Below are 19,170 nucleotides of genomic sequence, written 5' to 3' on the forward strand. Positions count from 1 at the left end.
TAGCCTTTCAACAATACCTCAACAAATATTGAAACCACAGAGCAATAATTCAACAGTAAAGTTGTTGGGCAGTTCACAACAAAAAAGTCGTTGACTAAATTCTGTTGGTATATTGTTGAATAGTGTTGAGTATTATTGAGCCATTGTTGAGTAATTTTCAACAATAAAGTCGTTGACTAAATTCTTTTGATATATCATTGAATAGTATTGAGTATTATTGAGCCATTGTTGGGTAATTTCCAACAATAAAGTCGTTGACTAAATTCTGTTGATATATTGTTGAATAGTATTGACTATTATTGAGCCAATGTTGAGTAATTTTCAACAATAAAGTCGTTGACTAAATTCTCTTGACATATTGTTGAATAGTATTGAGTATTGAACCATTGTTGAGTAGTTTTCAACAATAAAGCCGTTTACTAAATGTTGTTAACTTATTGTTGAATAAGATTGAGTCACGAGCAATATTGAGTTTCGAAGTATATGTGAAAAACACACGAACATACGTATGTGTGCGTTTTTTGCATATATATGTTGCTTTACTGATCACTTGTCACCATTGCATATATACAGGGTGTTGTTTCACGTTACTTGAACCATAGATGTATATACACGTGTTTCAGCTAACTTTACTCAGAGTTTAAAAATATGCCGATGCACCATAAGACGATGTGACCAAATGCATGTTGCTCACTCTTGTATGTGTTACGCTATTCTTGTATTTTTCCTAAGTAGTTAATTAGTCAAGAAAATTAGCCATTCTGAAGGAACAAAGTTAGGCGAAAAATTCCAATTAGAAAGTTCTAGAGCACTTTGTAAAACGTCCGATTAGGCCATTTCTAACTTTCTATCTATTAAGTGTTATTGTTTTTCAGCTTACTGCGGATGCCCGCGAAATACAAAAAATATCACCTGACATACCCGCTTGCGCGCCGTGCTTGCATGCAGCGCTCTCAAACGAGCATACCATCGAGCAGGGTGTGCTGCCGCTTAAAAGGCGACAGGGCAGTGACGAAGGCGTTGGCTGAGGTATTATAATTGACGCCAGCGACGTGCTTCCCTCGCTGCGGTTCATGATGGCGATAAGCAGACGAGTGTTCACACCGGTTAAATGGTATGTTTTCGTTTGTGCGCGGAAGGCTTAGGAGCAGTGCAATCACGACTCGCAGGCGGGCATGTCATGTGGTGCTTTTTGTATTTCGCGAGCATACGCAGTAAGCTGAAAAACACTAATGCTTAACACATAGAAAGACAGAAACGGTTTATTCGTACGTGTTGCCAACTGCTCTGCAACTTGCTAATTGGAATTTTTTTCCTAACTTCCTTGCTTCAGAAGTTGGTTAATTATCCTTGACTAATTAGCTAATTAAGCAAAACACAGAAATAGCGCGACACGCTACATACCAAAGGGAGCAACATGCATTTAGTCGCGTCGTCATAGAATGCATAGAGTTTACACTCGGCCTAAAGTTAGCAGTAAGAAACACCCTGCACATATATATATATATATATATATATATATATATATATATATATATATATATATATATATATATATATATATATATATATATATATATGCAGTTTGAGAAGACAAACGTCTCTACTAGCAGTGACAAACAACCGATGATTGGACGCATCCTGCATTTCCATCGGCGTCCATTATAAGGGGGCAGTGCCCTGGCTGAGGAAACGGCATTGCATGCCTCCATGTTAAATATGGTCAAGGTGGCGGAGAACGTTAACAAAATTCAAGTCTGGGGTTTGACGTGCCAGATCCACGCTTTGATTATGAGCCGCACCGTAGTAAGGAACTCCATATTTATTTTCACCATCTGGGGTCCTTTAACCTGCACCGAACGCACAGTACACGGACGTTCTTGCATTTCAGCTCCATCGAAATGCAGCCGCCCCGACCGGCATTAGATCCCAAGCACTCGGGTTATTAGCGCAACACCTCAGGCCACTATGCCACCACGGCGGGTGCGGCGGATAAAGGAGTGAACATCGTTTTTACAGAGTGCGTATCGCTTAGATGTTACCCGTTAGCACGCACAGAACTAAACGAAAAGCTTGGCTGATATGTATGTCATCGTGCTCATATTTCACATGGAGGCCACATTCTTTTCTGTGACGTAGACGGGGTGCTGGCGAATGTGTTGGGAATCTGCTCGGCCACCAAGCAGAATCTGCGCTGCTATACGTTCTCGGTGACAAATCGCACAGCGCAGAAGCACACACACAAATGTTTAAAAGAATGGGACGACAGACCGCCTGCAGTTTGCTGTGACGTCGAAATAAGAAGCACAAACAGCGACGTTTCTGTACTTTTCTGGTCAATAGTTCAGTTCGCATGGTTGCGGCACGCATTACTTTTTTTTTAAAATCCAAACGACGAAAACTGTGCGCGCACAAATTAGCACGGCGTTTGCGACGTTTGAATTTGGCGCCTTTTCCCGCGCAGTCCATTAGCTCCGGCCGGTGCACCGCGTTACTGCGTCAAAGAAAGTAGTTCATCAAAGAAGTGAAGCAAAAAACTTTCATACACATGCAATGCGCAACAATTGTTCTGTAATAACATGACATCACAGAATTTGTTATCAAATAGTACAATTTATGATAATATAAGCGTGTATTTGTATGAGTGTACATGTATGATTGCGCGTTTGCGGTGTTGATGCTTGGAGCATTCCGGCGAGTTCGTGTACGCTGTTCGCTTGAAAGCTTCCTGCTTTTCTGCGTTCTTTGTGTGCTTCGCTGTGACATCTTTGGAATATTCCTGCGTGTTGCTCGCTTTTTATGGGCTTGTTGCCTCGAAGATCGCCATGATCGCCTCCGACTCAGCGTCATCAAAGGTGAGTTGATGTTTCGAATTCCCCTTGTTCGTCCATTGCGAAGCGGTGTACGGGAGCCCGGAAATGAGTTCAGCGCCTGTGCGTGTTTTCCGCGGGCCTCTTTTCTAGTTTTCATTCCTAGCACTATCCTTCCGTTGCGAGAATTGGTTGTACAGCACTAGATTTGTGATATATAACGTGGAGCTTTGTTCTGGTTTAACTTTACTCTCCGCTTGTGGTGACGTAAGGCAGCTATGTGGTGCCAGCTAAAACAGGGCTGTTGTACGCCATGATTTCTGATACGGTGTTCGAGCACCGATTGAGTTAGCCTTATTAATGAGCGCATAACAATGCGACCTGAAACCATCCGATCTGTACTGTAATCGAAGATATTTCGTTTGCGCCACGCTAGTACAAGGCGTGTGAGTGAGCTGTAGCAACAAAAGGGGGGGGGGGTGGCGGTGGGATCAGCGAAAATGTATTCTGTTGCGCTGTTCCCTTCAGGATCGAGTGACACCGCGGTGCTTCAACGCCACTATATGCCACGCCGTGCGGCCGACGTTCGCGCGACCGGAAAACACAGAGGAGGCTGTCTCGCAATAATAAAAAATTTCAAGTGTGTACACGCGATTCTATGCCATACGTGACATACAATAGGGGTGATGCCACAGAGTGCTGCGAAATCACCGAGTTATACGCCTTGCCAACCGCGTGTGTTTTGTTTTCCACCTGTTAGCGCGCATTCAACTTTCTTTTTTTATCTTCTCCGTTCGGTGCCATCGAGTGCTTCGCCCAAACGGCTTCGCGTAGGTGCTCTGCATTCACGGAAAGGCAGATTTCATGGCACTCCAGGTCCTACTTTACTGCGATAGAACATTAAAGAAATGTAACAGCGTGAAATTTCAGCTTTTCGCACTTTAGTAACTGATTGATGTAACAAAGTTTTAAAATCAGTAAAGGAACGAGATAAATGCCTGGCATATATGCCTTGTCGTCCCACTGTGTTTCGAGGCGGCATGTATATGTTATCGGCAACATAAACATCAGTAATTAGCATTGTTTCTTGTGACCATAGAAGTAGCTAGTTATGTCGAAAAGCCATTTTTGCTTTGAATCCGAGCACTACTAGTGAGCAGATTGAAAGGGGAGCGCATCGTTGTGAACTAAATGACGACGCTTTGCCACAAACTTGGAATAATGTTTTTTGTCGAAAGAGCAGGTCTGTGAAATTCTTTCTTTGAGTGTAAGCAAAACTTCAGTAGCATCAGGTAGACGGGGAGTAAAAGAATGTAACACTGGGGCCTTATATGAAGGAGCTGCCTTTAATATGTGGCCATAACAGTTAAGTAGATGCGTGGAAATAATTTTTAATATAAGTAGAGGAATGTGAAATAAATTATTTGACAAGCTCACACTGCCATTGGCAAGAGCAGCCACACTTTCGTGTATTCGATGACTAGTCATTTGTATCCGTCCATTTATGTCAGCCTAATGGTCCATGTAGCTCTTTTGATTGTCGCTTTTGCTGCATCGTGGCTTCACGTTTTAATACTGACATCTTTTTTCAGATTCAAAGTGAGCTGGGAGACGCCCCAGCTGGCACGCTAAAGGTGAATTCTTTGGTCATCCATTCTGTAGCGTCACCATGATCAAATACAGTGATGCCGTGAAAATGTATTGCAGGAAGCAGGAAAAAAAACATTGCTGATGCAACTGCAAGGCATTTGCTCCAGTGATCAATTGGTGCAGAGTGCCTTCTTTAGGAGACATGGTGCCTTTAAGCACTCAGCTGAAAGACTTAACAACTGCACCGGGACTGGGGGTGAATTCAGTGTCACTTGTGAACATATTAAACGCAGAATGTGTCTTTTTCAGTGTATATGCCTGATATGAAACTTAGTGTGGACATTAGTGGTCTACATGAGTGAACATCTTTATAGTTTTACCAGAACGAAGGTATAATGGCCTATGTCATACAGCAGTGCACTGCTAGATGTATCAAACCAGAACAGCAGCACCCTTCGAGAAAGTTGGCTGAAGAACGAGCAATGATCGGGGCTTTCTGCATTTCAAGGGCCAAATTCCAAAAAGATTGATGCCGAGCTGGATGGTGCGAAGTGCCGGTCACCACATGCTCTATCTTGGCATTATGTCTTGTTAAGATACAGAAATTGCATCACTGCTCATAAATTGGAAATTGGAAGGTTGAGGGGAAGTGGAAGGGCTCCCCTCTGGAGCAGCCAGTGCATGCCCTTTGCTATACTGATAATCCTACCTTAATGAGAACCAGTGATGCATGTTAACCTATTACGCAGCCAAGTGCATTCCTTGTTTTGTATTAAGGGGACACTAATGACACCCTACATGAATTTTAAATAAAGCATCGTCTTAAATAACTACTTCTGTAAATTTCTTGGTAGTTGCTTGATTATTAGAGAAAATAAAGCTCAAAGTTTAATTTTCTGAGTATCGCCCCAAAATCTTCGTGCTGACACCTCATTGTCACATCATGGATTCCAAGTATTTTTTCATACTTTGGTTGTATTGGTTCTGTAAATGTTCCTGACGCTTTTTATTTGGGTTTTTGGAATATGATGAAGAACATCTTTATTTGTAAAAAAAATTGCTACACCTGAACAGACGTCATCTAAATCCATGACGTCACAGCAAGCGGGTGTGGTAACTTCAAGGCAGCTCTGCCACCAATCTTTCCTCTTGCTGCTTTTACAGTTTACTCGGCCTCTTGTCACGGTATGAGTGAATCTCTTGAATTGTAGGAAGGTCATGTACAGATACATCTAAAATAATTTTTCTCTATAGTGCTTTCATGCCGTAGTTGCTTAGGGGTGTTGGCACAGCTCCGCTAAGCACGAGGTCACAGGATCAAACAACCGCATTTTGATGGACGGTAAATACAAAACTGCCCAGGTACCTTGCAGCCTAATTTAGTAAAAATTAGTCCAGAGTTCCCCACTATGGCGTGCCTAAACATCAGATTGTCATTTTGGCACTTAAAATGCCAGAATTTAATTAATTTATATTTCTTTAGTGCTCCTTTAAGCTGTAGAATTCATGATCTCTGCAAAAACTCATGCTCAAAGTATTCTCCATAAAGATTAAATAAACAGTAGATATAAGTGTCTATTTATATATTGAATTGTGGTGATACGTGATGACTATTAGAACGGTGGTACAACAAGACAGACAGAATTGTAATACAATGTGTGACGGCACGATGATGCACATCGAGGAAATGACCGAGTCTCCCTAGAAGTCCCTGACATGGGCATCAACTGACTGTCCACAAACTTCTGAGTTCACTCCGTGATCTTGTGCAGCCTGTGCTTTGCGAGTCGATTAATTTAATTGAGGTGGTGGTTGGCACATACTGTCCTTGCAACTTATGTACATTTCATACAGTGGAGTGGAATCCTCACACATTACATCTGGAGCACAGCAAGTGAACATGATGTGTAGTAATCTTAGTAATGATCGACAATCATGTCCCTCTTCGAGCTCCTAATGCTGCTTGCCAACACAAGCAGCAGCAGTTGCCCAAGATAGCGGGAAAGAGATTCATTGAAAAGTGGCATATGCCCAGGGTCGCATACCCAGTCACCCAAGCTGTTCTGACGGTTGATTTTGAACTCTTCCCTCAACATAGCAGCCCAATCTCCCCATTAGACCATGGGCTACCTATTGACACAAATGGATGGGAAAATAGAGACCTGAAAATATGAAGTATCCTAAGAATGGTAATCACAATAAATAGTACTAGATGTGCATTGCTCAAGCTCTTGGGCCAGTTGGTGCATGATGAACTTGAAAAAGGGGGGTACCAGCAAAACAAAGGACGCGCACACACGGAAGAGGCGTTAGACAGGGAGTCCGTGTCTAATGCCGTTTCCTTGTATGCGTGTCATTTGTGTTTCGCTGGTACTCCCCTTTTTCAAGTACTAGATGTTTGGATACTTTGGTTTATTATTCTTGTTTGTGCTGGATTGTTCTTCTGAAACGTGGCATCCGGACAGCATAAGAAGCTTGTAAGAAGTCCAGTTTAGCATTCTAGATTTGCAACAGGTACTTTTTTAATTTATTTGCAGTAGGGCTGTTGTGTGAATGTGCTTGAAAGGCTTAAAACTGTTTTGCTAACATTTACTTAAACGTGCAGGTTCACATAGGTTGAAGGAGTGCACATTGAGAAGGTTATCCTGGCACAGCTTACCATGGCCTGCCATGGTGGACCAGGAAAGTTTGCAAGGGCCTTGCTTCACCATGTGTTCACAGAGGAGGAGCTCATGGGCCATTTGGCCTTTGGAAATAACACCAAGGGGCGAAAAGGGCTCTTGACCCCACCAGGGACAGTGCTGTTATAGGCAAGTACCATATATCCTTTCTGGTTGCATTTTTACATTCACATTTTTTTCTAAAATTATGAACTTGCCATTGGCATAACAAACGACTTTCAAGTAGCCCGTGTCTGCAGTTGTGTGCTACGATAGCCTACTATTTGGAATGACTGTTCATATGATCATAAGTGCGTAATGCCGCCATACACAAATGCTTCTAAAATTTGAAAGCTGCCTTCACTGCTGAAAGTTTTTAGTGGCTCCACCACATAACATGAGCTGCATTGGCGCATTAGCAGTGCTACATGGCTGTCATTGCAAGGAATAGTTGTCTGTGAAGCACGCTCCAAATCTGTTGGCATGGACGACATGTTTAATTAGCCTGAAAGTGTTATTCTAATACACGAATTGCGGAGAAGCTATGCTCAAGTGTGGTTACTGCTCAGCTCGAGCAGGAGCACGTTCACCAAATTGCAGAAATCAAAACAGCTCTCCAGGTTCTGAGATGTGAAACAGTAGATTCACCAATTTTAACAGACCACATCGAATTAAGGTTGCTCCTATATTGAAGGAGGTCCATGTGATGCCAGACAGCAGCCTTTTAGCAGAGGGAACCTGAGTGGTGTGGCAATTTTCTTTTGGTAGTTTCAATCAAAGAAACAACATGGACAGAGTTGCAAGCATTGCTGTCAACAGTACTACGTTTAGTGGGCGCTTACTCATTCTAAGCACTTAACCTATGACTCGTATTTATTAACGCACACTTTATCACTTTGTATTCTAAGATATGAAAAAAAATATTTATGTGGCTTTTCCCCATATACTTCAATAAATTGAAAATAGGCTCTTGGGGCCTAATGTATAAAGCTTCTTACAGTCCATCAGACATGTCCACTACTCCCATTCTGAAATTGTTAGAATTGATTCCTGCTTCCTTACTTCACCTACCTGTTAACAGGGTTATTATGAACCATTGCCAAGTAGATTATGGGCTTAAAATAATCAAAAAGATGAATGGGCTTTTCTGTCGCTCTTGTTTAGCCCGTTGAGGGTCACATTTTGGGGAGAAATATGCCTCTCTAATTTAGGAGTTAATATTTTTTGTGGTTTGCAAATGCTCAAAACTTTCGAATTGAATAGTGTCCTATTCAATTTAGTCTTTGAATGGTCACTATTTGTAAATGTGAGTATTCTAATATTTCGAAACACCAATAAAACATGAAATTTGAGCCAAAGTACGGTAAATTTTCACGTCCAATAACATAGTATAGACAGAAAACGTAAGAACTTGTAAGAATAGCAGACCAGGCTACATTACTTAAGTAGCTGTACTTTAGAGGCTGTACAGCAATCATTTATTTTTACTGAAGAGTCCTGTGCATGTGAAGAAACCTTTTGCTGCTCCATTTGTGCTTTTAATAAACAGCTCTTCATAACATAACAATGACAGAAACTTGCAAACATTAATAATACTAGGTTGTGAGCCTCATCTTACATTAATTGTGATATCAGCTGTTCATTATTCAGAAGCTATCCATTATTTGATTTGCTTCTAGCATTATTCGGTTCAGCCTCAAAAATCACTTTTCGTGCACTCTTAATATTTTTATTGCAGATTTAAGTTCTTCAGAGTGACGTTCCGAGAAAATGAAGTGGTAAATAATATTTTTAAATAACGATGAAGTGGCAATACCATTTCAGTATTTGCAGTTTTAGATGTTTTATTTTTTTATGCAGGATAAAGCAGCATAATTTTTTTGTGTAATGAAACTTACAAAAACTTGTGGCAACACTCCCAAATTACTGCAATGACAGACACCAAGGAGCTAAGTGAAAATCAGTTTTGGAGAAACCCATGGAGCGACAGCACTTTAAGAATATTTTCTAGAAGCCTCAGAAGGTTGCAGCACCTCCAGTGGGATGCTAGGCAACACTTTGTTCTGAAACGGCAAATTTTTTCAGAACGTTCCGTCACAGCCACAGATGTACGGCAGTAAACCCTAAAAGGGTTAAAGAAGTCAGTCCTATGGCATATGGCTCTTAAAAGACAGCATTTCTTCGTATCTGTCACATTCTGCATGTTTCATGCTAAGCAGCTTGGTGCACAACTACATGGAATCCTCATTATAACAGTAATTCAATCGTTGAGGCAGAAAACATACTTTGCTGTAAGCAGTGTCTTCTTTAATGTAGAAAGTCCTAAGTCATTGTAAGGCGAGAAGTACATTCCGATTGCATGTGAACTCAGGAAACCTAACTTCAAATGAAGCTACACTCAATTGTAGTGACATGACAGTATTGTATTTGGAGCATGGAAAAGCACAGTTAAATGCTGCACATTTTAATTATGAAAGTTACAAGAAATAATTTAATTGTCAGTTCAGGTTTATTTATGAACAACATGAATTTTTTTCACCATTTTGTTTCTCAGCAAGCAAAGTTCACATCTTCGACATTGAGGATATTCGTAAAGATATTTTGCTACAGTGTTTTGTTCCTCTTTGCCCTTTCCTGCATTTGACACTTAGTGGAGTCCCGTGCCACACAGAATCAATTTAAATGGTCATGCTGCAAAGCTGTACCCGTGGAAAGTTGGAATTAAGCTACACAAATACATAAATCAATTTCATTATAACAAGGGCATATTGCATGCCATTCTTTTGCATGTAGAAGTTGCTTTTTAAAACTTGTTCTGGCTTCTTGTTGTTGCAGGCTTCACGTGTCACAAGTTTCCTGGTACCAACATGCCCTATGTAAAGAACTCTGGCCTCGCTTCTCGCATGGGACCAATAGCCTCTCAAGAGCCCAAGTTGGACAGCTCAAACCAAAACACAAGTGTTGTGCTTTTGTAACTCTCGACATTTTTATGTTTTATGTTAGTCTCCTGAAGGGCTCAATTTGGATTTCTCAAATGAGCATACAAATGTTGTGCCTTTCTATGCCTTGACATTTTTATGTTAATTTTATTTATGCTAATTATGCAAGTCTCCTGAGAAGCCCACATTGGATTGCTTAATCCAGAATACAAGTGCTGTGCTTTGTTATAGTTCACTACATCTTTATGTTAGTTTTTGATATGGTTCCAGTAAGGATAGTGTTTCCTTATTAATATATTTTTTAAGTATCTTAAGTCATTTCATGCCAAACCACCCAATTTTGTCAAGAACTGTTCCACTATGGCAAAGCATTTCAAGTTTGCTTGATTTTGAGTAGGTACAATAAGAAAATTTTTGAGAAAATTTGCTTTCATACATACACTTGAGTCATTCCAGGGCAACCAACCAGCGTTTTTTTGACCATCACAGATATAGTTGAAACTCCGAACTCTTGCTCCCCATTTATTTTCCTTCGCAAAAATTTTTTTGAATTTTGGCAAAAATTTATTGTTCTTGCCCAGCTAAGCTAGAAGGCACTGATACACGTTTCTTTTGAAAGGGAAATTGTATGATCCAGATATTCAGATGATGTTCATGTCAAGAGACAAGTGGTGTGACTGCCAAAATTTGCAAAGTTTGAATTTTCTTCTAATGTAGGGAAATACAGAAGGCACAAAATAAATATAAAATCAGACTGGTTGACTTGGGATAGCTGCAAAATATTTCAAGCCTTGTAGGTTCAGTTGATCAGCTAAAAAAACTGAAAGTTCCAATTTTTTGCAAGAAGCTTCGTGTTGAAGGTAAAAAATCAGCTTTGGAGGTTGGCACAAAAGTATGTCGCCCATCGTTACACAGCCCTACACGTCTGCTATGCATGTGACAAGTAACAAAAAGGTATTCTTTAAGTGCAATAAATTATTTTCTCTAATGTTCATTTGTGGATCACACATACAGCATAAATATAGCATAAATATATGAAGCCATGTCAGCTAGCAAGGAAAGATTGTTAATATAATTAGCCACAAAAACTACTCAACAAACTGACTGCCTTTTTTATCATTGCGAAGGCAGGTGACGTCAAGCGCTGCAGCTGCAGTCTCAACTTGTATTTTTTTAACATGAATGCAAAAAGTGGTCGCCAGTGGTGTCTGACCACATCAGACTGAACAAGGCAAATATGACTTTTATAGGTGAACACGTTCTGGCTCTGAAACAGTGGTAGCAAACAACACCACAAGAATTTGTTCACACTTATGTAGGTTTTCAGTCTTAATTATGAAGGTGTTTTCTACTTGCATCATCATTGGGCTCCAGGGAGCAGGGCACGAAGTGTCCTGCTCCCTCTGTGTTGCATTGCAGTGCGACATGCCCTTTAAAATGCTTTGTATGAACAATATCAGCGCTCTTCCTGGATTTACTGTCTACATAATAGCCGATATTTCTTTTTGTAAACTGCATGAAAGATATCTTTTAACACTGCAGGATTCCCTCACATATTAATACGTACGAGGTCTGTTAGAAAAGTATTTGACTTTTTTTTGCAGACACCTGATGAATATGAAACAAGCGCGTTTTCATCAGCCACCCTTGAACCTTTTCGCGCATGCACGAATTTTTTCCCGCCTGCCAATAGCGTGAATTGCTGGGACGCAGCATTTGAATGAGGTAGTACACAGTGCTCTCGTCGTTTTTTTATTGCAAGGAAAATGGCGGAGCGACTGGAGCAGTGCTACTGCGTCAAATTTTGCCAGAAACTGGGCGACAGCCACGTGGAAACCATTCGGAAGATTCAGACTGCTTTCGGTGACTGCGCTATGAGCAGCACACCGATTAAGGAGTGGTACAACCAGTTTAAAGACGACCACGCATCGGTGGAGTGCGAGCCACGCTCTAGTCGGCCATCAATATGCCGAAATGACCAGGTCATTGCCTAAGTGAACCCTGTGGTGATGCGGGACCGTCGTGTGACTATCCAAGAAATTGTGGAAGAGGTGGGCATCAGCACATTTTATCCACATTCCATTATCACCGAAGATTTGGCCATGAAGAGATTTGCCCCGAAATTCGTTCCCAAGCTGCTCATGGTGGAGCAAAAGCAACTTCGTGTTGAAGTCTCACAGACATGCTGGATTCCACAAACAGTGACCTCAACTTCACGAACACCATAATCACTGGTGACAAGTCTTGGATGTATGTTTATGACCGGGAAACCAAATCCCAGTCATTACAGTGGAAGCATTCCACGTCACCAACCAAAGACCGCTAAGTGCGCATCAACGTTAAAGTGTTGCTGACTGCTTTCTTTGACTCCCGCAGTGTGGTACACCACGGGTACGCACCACAGGGTCAAACAATCACTAAAGACTACTACAGGGATGTCCTCCATGGCCTATGTGATGCTGTGTGGCGCAAGATACCAAAGTTGTCAACAGGAAATTGGCGCATCCATCACGACAATGCTTTTCTCGCACTTGATTCAGACTCTTTTGGCGAAAAACCAGACTCCTGTAGTTCGACAGGCTCCTTACTCTCCTTATATGGCCGCCTGCGGCTTCTGGCTATTTCCCAAAATCAAGAGGCCATTGAAAGAAGCACACTTGCAGACAAGAGAAGACATTATGCCTGCAACGACAGCTGAGCTAAACTCCATTTGGAAAGAGGCCTTCTCGGAATGCTTCTAACAATGGCAGCACCGCTGGGAGAAGTGGCTGGAGTCCCAAGGAGACTACTTTGAGAGTGATTAGGTTTCCAACGCTCCAGTTATCCCAGTTTTTTTTTTCTTCAGCCAAAGGTCGGATACTTTTCTAACAGACCTCGTATTGATATTTTATGTGTAATGGCTGTATGGTTTACCTGGCCCACACCAAACACAAGCCTCGTTGCGTTAGAGCATGTGTCCCTTGGCAATAAAATGCAGACACTAACACCGCTTCTCTGTCATCTGTGTGGAGACGAAGCCAGCTTTGTGGTCTGCATTCCCAGCCGGCAAGCAGTGCGCACATCCGAGAAAAGTCGGTGCTGACAAAATTTCAAAAAATAATTTCTCGCATTTAAAAATAATGCCTTTTTTAACTTCACACATGCATAGCAGACATGTAGAGCTATCCAATAATGTATCACATACTTTTTGGCCAACCATGAAAGCTGTTTTTTCCTTCAACATGAAGCTTCTTGCAAAAGATTAAAATTTGTCTTTTTTTTACAGGCGATTAGCTGAACCTTCAAAGCTTCACATTTTTTTGCTATACTATGTCACCTGGGCTACCACTCTGTATTTAATTTCTGTCCTGTGAATTTTCGTTACGAAAAAAAAAGTTGCAATTTGACTCATTTTTGCCGGTGCCGAAAGCAATTGAAGTATTCAAATATTTAAAAAATTGGCTATTTTGGCAGTTGCATCACTTCACCGTATTTCCACGCACACCATTTGAAGGCCTCGATCAATACAATGTGCATTTGAAGAAGAATGTTGATTGATGTCCTCTAGCTCAGCTGAGCAGGAAAACTAAACTGTCACCAAAGTGCTACAAAATATCTGGCAAAAATAAATAAAAGTGGGTAACGAGTTTTGAACTCTAGTAAACATATAGTAATGTTTCAGCTATATGTGTGCTGTCAAAAAAACGCTGGTCGATTCGGCATGGAATCGCACACCTGCAAGTGCATCTGTGACATTGTCAGAGTTCAATAAAAACTGCATTTGACATAACTTTGTAAAAATAACTTATTGCTTTCTAAAATACATGAGTAAAATTAATAGGTATAAGTCGGCTTAAATTTAAAATGCAACGAAAGATCTCTGGTAATGGCATGATGTGCCTTTCAAGTTTGCATGAAACCATATCTTTTTCTGAATTCTTTCGTTATTTTTTTGTGGCAGTGAATAAAATTGTAATGGAACTCTCACAAGGAGTAACTTTGATTCCAGCACATCACTAATAGCTGTTTTTTTTTCCATATAAAAATCTGAAGTAGTTAATATGAATAAGTCGCTTGATATGGAATGACCTGCGCAGGAACGTTATCATGGCGGAAAACACAACTGGATCATGCAACAGCAATGCAGCATAATAAATTGCTCCCATCAGCATCACTTATTGTGATTGCCATGTTTCAGAAGTATGTAACGTTTACCGAAATTGGCACATACCATTCAAGCAACAAATAAGGATTGTACAGTGATCCTTTTTCAGTTTTACAGATCTTTAAGTTGTCTGTGCCAGGTAGCATAATTTTTTTTCTTGAGCTGGATTATTCAGAGGTGGACATTACTAGCACAAGAAATGGAAACATTAAACTGATTCTCATAAATTTATTAATTCACTTATCACATCACGGCACATATTTCAGTTTGCAAATTGTAGCCAGTGATTTTGAAAGACATATTCACTTGAAATTAATTTCCAGGATGACACCAGTTGCGAAATTTTTCCATAAATGTGAGAAATACATGGGCATTCCGGTTACTTTTGTGCTTCAATGCATAACAGTGCGTTCTGTTAAAAAAAAGTAAGTGCTACAGCAGTGCATTTCTACAGCCAATTTGATGGCATGTGTCTCATTACTGGTGTCATTCTGGAAGTTCGTTCTAAGTGCATACACCTTGTAAAATTACCGTCTACAATTTGAAAAGCTTTATTAGGAACTGAGTTTTTCTTAATCAGCTGACTATGGTGTCTTGATTTCTCATGCAAATAATGTTTGGCACTCTGTATCTAGAATTATGTTAGCTGCAACAGTCCGTGTTTAATAAATTCCATGAAACTTAAAGATAACCACCCTGCATATCAGGTCTCAGTTGAGTGCTGTGGGCTCAAGCAAATCGTGCCATGGTAATAGTACCACTGGCTCCCAAATAGAGAAAGCAAGTGCCTTTTTTTAGTGCTCTTATTAACAGTCATGTCAGTCTGCTTCTACATTTAATTTAGGTATTTATTTTTAAAAATTTATTTCTTTTGAGAAATGTGTTTTACTTGAGGGCCACACAGACTACATCTTCAGTATTCTGTTTTGTTATGGTGTCAAGCTGCAGGAAGTTTGTACTGTGCAATAGTTTTTAAGAAGTTTCTGATGTGCTCAAACTACAAATGGTTGTACATTTACACAGATGTTTGTTTACAAATAAACAGTTCACCTAGAAAAATGGTTTTTGTCTGCATCAGTTCAGCACTCTTAATATTGTGGAGGTCCATCCACTCTGACAATTGAAAAAAGTGGCATAACAGTACTGCTAGCAGTTTTACAATATGGTTTATTACAGGCGATCTGGGAGCATGCTTTTGAGCCCAGGGTGGCAGAGGCCTGCGATACAAAACCCCTGTATTTAAATTTTATCCCTGCCCTCTCACAGCAAACATACCAACGTGACATCAAAGGTAATTATATGCAACGTAGCTCAGCAGTATTTTAAGGAAAGTGCAGGTTTAAACTGCTAAATACCCAGTGGGGCATAAAGGGCTTTCAACATAATTTGTGTTGATGTTCAACAGATCTGCAACAATTCTTCCATGGGCTTTCAATATTAATGAACAACACATTTCAACAACACATCAATGGGCTTTCAATTTTGAGACAACACATCTTCAACAATTCTTCAATGGGCTTTCAACATTGACAAACAACACATTTCAACAATACGTCAATGGGCTTTCAAGTTTGAGCTTCAACAATGCTTCAATGGGCTTTCAACATCGACAAACGACACATTTCAACAATACGTCAATTAGCTTTCAATATCGACAGGCAACACATCTTCAACAATGCTTCAATGGGCTTTCAACATTGAAATACACCATAGTTTCAACGATATGCCTACGATCTTTCAAATTGAGAGGCCACAATGATGTTTCGACAGAATGTCGCGGGCCAATTATCAACACTTGTCAACAATTTCCTCAATGCTGTTTCAACAATTCCCCAATGATCTTTCAAGGTCATTTGTTGACGTTGAACAATGATATCTCAATAACCTTTCAAAAATTTTTTTTGTAAGGGGTAGGAAGCATTCTTTTATATATGCCCGCTCCGCCGCAGTATTCTGGAAAGCTAGCCACAGCTTACGCACTGCCGCATCGATAAACGCGTCAGACACATCTCTGACACAGTTGCTAGCAGTAGTTTGATGGCGTCCAATGTAACGCTCGTCGCCGACGCTTCCCTGAAAACTCCCAGTCCCGTAGAAACGGAGGGCACAGATGACTTGCTCTACGACGGTGAGCGAATGAAGCCCGCCACGTTGTCTCCGCAGACGAGAGTCTTCGCCTAGCTCGTCACACAGCCAGCACACTGATGTCTTCGACAGGCGAAAATGACGCTGAAACTCCCCGTCGGTCATGCAGGTGAACGGGTCCGGACGGTCATACTGACGCTTGCTGCCGCTGGATGCAATGAAACAGGCTGCTGCTGCCGCCGCCATGTTCCCGAGTTGAACTCGGAGGGGGTATCGCGATGTACGAGTTTAGCACGAGTTCGCCTGTCAATCAAAACCAGAGGTCACTCCCCGCGCGAGGCATGTAACTATTGCGCGCGCACCCACTACAGTTGGGCCACGCCCAACTTATATTCCGGCAACAGCGACGCGGTGTCGAGCTGAGAGGCATCAACAATCTTGACCGCCGACACAAAACACGCACAACGCACTGTCATCGGTGATGTACTGAGCACCACTATCAAAAACAAAGCGTTGACTGTCGCTGGCTTATGCATACATCTTCTCGGGCTGAGATGGCCGCACAACACGGTTTCATTGCCTGCATTGTGGCGCGTAGCGCACAGTAAATAATTATCGGCACGTCACTGTAGCTGCTTGCAAGGCGTCGATGCGTCGAGGGGGACGACGATGCCGATTAGTGCGTATTGCAGCAGTCGTTTGAAATGGCTGCTCTGTCATCGGTGATGAAACGGAGCCACAGCGTCGTAAACACGATCAGCGTCCGAGAATCGCTCGCTCTTCTAGACCCAATGCCATGGCATTTCTTCATCACAAGCACTGCGCACTCAACAGTTCCAACACCTCTCTCCGTTCGAAATCTGATTCCATAACTGCACACAAGAGCCCTCACCTGCCAAAATGCGAGTGCTGCGGTGTCGTTACGATATCCATCTGCGATCGCTGCTGGCTCCAGCAGAGGTAATCCGCAAGCACCTTCGACTGCACAACACACTCATATACTGCGCACATGCGCTCAGAGGCGCCTTCACTGGGCAAGCGATGACAAGCGATGAATTGTGTCGCTGGGGCAGCACGCACTTTTCACAATGTATCGCAGAGGCTTGGCGCACAAAGATAAACAGGTACATTTTCACTGAACTGCGTCACTACGCACTCTAAAATAACATACCCCCATTTGGCAGCGACAGCTGTTGTGTCGTTTTTAGTCGGCAAAGCGGGGGCCTTAATTGCCTAGTGAAGCGCCTGCGATGAACAGCCGTACCGCGGCGCTGCGTTTCTATTCCCCTAATAGAGAAAGAGTGGCCATGACCCTTCATGGATGGAGACCGACTTTATTGCGAATAGCACTGCAGCGCCCCTAGGCGACTTATCACCGTATGAACGCCCTCGTGCGTGCGACCCGCTTCAATGTACCGCTTCTAAGCTTTCGCCTCCCTGTCGCCACTCGCGGCAAGAAGTGCAAAATTTAATAATTTGCTCGATCCCCGTTTGTCATCACAAATTTCTAGCGTTGAAACGAAAAACAGATACCTAAAGAAATAAAAATGTTTGTTATTTTATTTGTTGTATTTTAACGTATTCGCTTGAGTGAAAGTGTAGGTGCAAGAATGCGCCGCATGTACCCTGTCCGCATTCGATGCAGAATAGAAAGACAGTGCGCGAAAGATGAGGCACGCCCTTGACGCGCCCCGGAAAGGCGTGGCAAGCGGCTCACGGCAAGGGTGCAGACAGACAGCGGGACAGTCACGGTATCGCTAAGTTGCGATAATCCGTTGATAACAATACGCGGCGCTGGCGCGTTTCGTTTTGCAGCCTTCTGCGCTTGAAACGTGGAAGCAGCGTGCCGCGCAGGGTGCGCTCATGTTGTCATACGCGGCTTTTTGTCTACATAATTTTTTGCCTGCACCTTCGGCGCGTTCCGCGCTATCGCCGTTCACTGACTGCCGTCGAGCAAACTCGGGTAAAACTCGGGTGAACGAGAAACTCGGCGCATCCTGCATAGCACCCCAGGACGAATTTTTCTTCAATTATGAGGCTTTTCTTTCGAGGAATCCGATTGGGTTTCCTTTGTAGCAATTGCTACGAACAGGTGGATATCTCATTTTCCCTTTAGCCAATAACAACATAAAGACATAAAGATAGTAACAAGGCTTCATGTTCATCCGTTTTATTTCTGATATTCCAACAGTTAATCTTCAGTACACTGACAGCCGTATTGAATGACACGACCTCATCATTATTATCAACGGGGCCTTTCTTGTCTAAATGCATATATAAGACCGCACGAGGGCCAAAGAGGATATTTCTCTCTGGTACTCGCACTGTTGTGTATATGCGCTGAGACCAGGGATCCCTTTGTTGAAACATTCTTTATCTGGCACCTGGGCATCACACTTTACAAAATATAGAACTGTGAAATAAGTCGAGCAAAATGACTCTTAACATCGATAAAATTAGCTGGTGATAGTGGCTGCGAATATGCCATGATCAACCAGACGTACGCGACGCGTTGAAAGATTATGCGACTCTTAGGACTCAAACGGTGCCTGTGCGTGCAAGGTCACCTCACCTACTAGATAGATAGATAGATACATAGATAGACAGACAGACAGACAGATAGATAGATAGATAGATAGATAGATAGATAGATAGATAGATAGATAGATAGATAGATAGATAGATAGATAGATTTTATTGAAAGAATAATCAGAAAAACCGCTAATGGTCGGGGCCCTTAGTACAGGGCTCCGCTGGCTCTTGCCGTCTTCTAAGCTCTCTTTATCAGCTTGAGCTGGTCGTCGAGGGCCGAGCTAGACAGCAGTGCCTCCCATTGCTCCCTCATGGTCTTCGTGCCTGGGTGTTCTATGTTGTGTAGTGTGCACTCCCATGTAATGTGGTATAGGGTTGGTGTGGCCCCACACCATGGGCATTCGTCCCTG

General features: G+C 42.0%; 1 long non-coding RNA gene across 1 annotated transcript; it reads left to right on the forward strand.

Moving 5' to 3' along the window:
- The first annotated feature begins 2,658 nt into the window (after window positions 1-2,658).
- Window positions 2,659-15,202, forward strand: LOC139057656 (uncharacterized). The gene is made up of 4 exons (XR_011512966.1): window positions 2,659-2,855; window positions 4,403-4,444; window positions 7,006-7,210; window positions 9,896-15,202. It is a non-coding gene; the product is annotated as an uncharacterized lncRNA (long non-coding RNA).
- The last annotated feature ends 3,968 nt before the right edge of the window (window positions 15,203-19,170 follow it).

This window comes from Dermacentor albipictus, chromosome 3 (assembly GCF_038994185.2).
Source record: "Dermacentor albipictus isolate Rhodes 1998 colony chromosome 3, USDA_Dalb.pri_finalv2, whole genome shotgun sequence".
NCBI lineage: Eukaryota > Metazoa > Arthropoda > Arachnida > Ixodida > Ixodidae > Dermacentor > Dermacentor albipictus.